The sequence below is a fragment of the Rattus norvegicus genome, chromosome 11 (genome assembly GCF_021556685.1).
Source record: "Rattus norvegicus strain SHRSP/BbbUtx chromosome 11, alternate assembly SHRSP_T2T, whole genome shotgun sequence".
In the NCBI taxonomy this organism is placed as follows: domain Eukaryota; kingdom Metazoa; phylum Chordata; class Mammalia; order Rodentia; family Muridae; genus Rattus; species Rattus norvegicus.
In genome coordinates, this window is record NC_141544.1 from 37,617,775 (window position 1) to 37,620,641 (window position 2,867).

The following is a 2,867-nucleotide window of genomic DNA, read 5'->3' on the forward strand; positions in this document are numbered from 1 at the left end:
TAGGCAGACTAACCACTAATGGCTCATAATCAGCAAGATTTACGCCTGAAGGGCATAGTTTTTTGTTTTTTTGTTTTTTGTTTTTTTTATCTGCAACTTTTGAACCTAGAAAATGAGAGATAAACTAGGATAGGGATCAAAATCACATTCTCATCCTTGAAAAACGACATTTTACTGACTGAATCATATCCACAGCCCAGGAGGACACTTTAATTTTTAAAAATATTTTCTTTAACATTTTGATATTTAATATTTTAATATTTTCTTTAATACTCTCTTTTATTGATTCTTGTGTCTCCTTTGTCCTCCCATCCCCCTTTCATCTCCTGTCCCTTCGTATCTGCCTTTTGCCCCTGCAGCCTCCCCACCAGAGAATTAAAAAAACAAAACCAACAAACAAAACACAAACAGGAATAAAACAAGACCAACTAAGCATAGAAAACATGTCTTTGTGGAAACTGAAGTTTGTCACAATGTGTCCCACAAGTACACCATCTCTGTCCACACATCTTCTCTTGGAAATGTCTGCACCATCCATACTAGATCTTCACTGCGATTCCTCTCTCTTATCCTTTTGTCGCCCTGTGCCAGGGAGATCTTGCAGCTTCAGGCACTGATCTCAACGACTGGTCCTTTCGTCCGTACGTCCCAACAGTTCATAATGAGGTAGATTTTGGGTGAGTCAACTCAAAGCTCTGATTCTGGGCCTGGGTGGTAGCTAAGTCAATCTGCCAGCTCTCCAGCATTGTCTTGGCGAGCTCACCCAATATGGCGGTCAGCAGAGAGCAGCGAGCAGGGCCAGTTCTCCCTTTCTCATGCCCTCGGCTGGCTCACCTGTGCCTTTTCTCCGCTGTATTGCCAAGTCAAGGTACAGAGCCCGCTCCAGGAGGAGATTCTTAAGAGTCAACCAAAAACGAGCATCGCTGAGTGAGATGGGGTCTTTTAGGGCTTTAGATCAATCCTGGGCAGCTGGGATATTTAACAGAGAAGATGCGGAAAGCGATAGGTTCAGAGAATTTGAGATTCCACGAACCATTATCCCTTGTGTCATCCGTAGAAAAATTCAAAGACGCCCAATATACTTCACGTTATTATTTATAGACTATTTTATCCCCACCAAAAGATCAACTTTAAAAGCAATGGATTAAAAGCCTTTCGAATTCCTTTCTTAATTTTCTTTTTCTTGCTTATTTACTGTACCTGGCTAATAGTAATAAGAAATAAATTCTGCAGAGGATAGAAAAAAGTCGGTAACAAAAATTAGCTGTACTTCTCAGGTTAGTTTACCAAAACTGAGAAAATGAAATGAGGATAAGGCATACAGTGTTATCCTAGCGGCCAACGCATGAATTGCCTGAGGTAAACTGAATAAAATACGTGCAGTCTATCTGTGCATTGAAAACCATAAAGTCCGACTATAAAAAGTGAAAGACTTCAAAAATAAGATGCCGTGTTGCTGTGTTGAGCGATTCACCACTGTTAGGATCACAGTCCTCTCAAGATAGCCTGCTGGGGCAGTGACAACACCCGAGACAACGTCTTGAAATGAGAGGAGAGGTTGTTGTTGTTGTTCTTGTTGTTGTTGCTGCGGCTGCTGCTGTTGTTCACAGTCCTAGAGGGTTCGGTTCACAGTGAGAGTGCCCCGTTACTGTGGGCCTGGGGGGGACTCAGAGCATCATGGCGGCAGTCCAGGAAGCAGAGGCAGACAAGTCGCTTTTCAAAGTCGTGTGCTAGTGACTTGCTGTCTCCAGGCAGACCTGCTTCCTAAGTCCCCACCACTTCCCAATCATGTCATCAGATTGGGACTCCATCAGTGAATTGATCCATTGATGAAGTCAGAGCCCTCAGGAGCCAGTCATTTCCAAAAAGTCCCATTAGCTGTCGTCCAATTTTTTAGCACAAGAGCCCTTGGGTCAGAGTCAAGCATAATGCATTCCTAGTCAAAATCTGCTGGGCTTTTTTTCTAGAAAAAAAAAAGATTTTTATGTAAAAAAAAAAAAAACCACCAACAACAAAAACAAGAAACCCAGAAAAATCAAGATTGTTTGGAAAAAGAAAAAGACACAAATTGATTTTCTGACTTAATAAACTACTCCTATGAAGACAGTGTGATCCTAATAGAGCAACCAATGGGATAACAGGAAGAAACCAAAAAGTGGATCCTTTGTCTGTGAGAGTAATCTATTTAGATTTATAATAATTGGTTTTGATTGCTTTATTTTCATTACGGCATTTTCATACATCCACATCATTGTGCTTCCCCTATATCTGCTCTGGCCTGTTACTTTTAAATAGTGGTTCTAAACCAGTTCTTTTTCCTACGGATGAGACCCCAATCTTAAGTGGTCAGTCCTAAATACATGCAAATAAAAGCAACACTAACTGGACTCAGCTGTGTGTGTGTGTGTGTGTGTGTGTATGTATGTTTGTGTATACATGTGTGTGTACATGTGTGCATGGGTGTGTGAGTGTGTACGTATATGCAAGTGCATGCCTGTGTGTGCATGTATGCATATGTGTATGTATGTGCGCATGTATATGTGCCTGTGTATGCATGTGCATGTATGCATGTATGTTCATGTGTGTGCTCCTGTATGATGTGTGTGTGTGTGTTTGTGTGTGTGGGTGTGTTTCTGTTACACATAGAGAAGATCATTAATTAGAGAGGGGTGGTTGCAGGGGACATGGAAAGAGTTAGAAATGGAAAAGATACAAGTAAGACATCCTCAGTTTAAAAAAGTGTTTCTAGAACATGAAAATAACCCTAATTATATCACATATGAAAATTAACCCAGAACCACTGGTCCAAATATAAAAGTTAAACATTTAAATCTTTGCAAACTAAAACTTCTAAAATGACTTTGAAG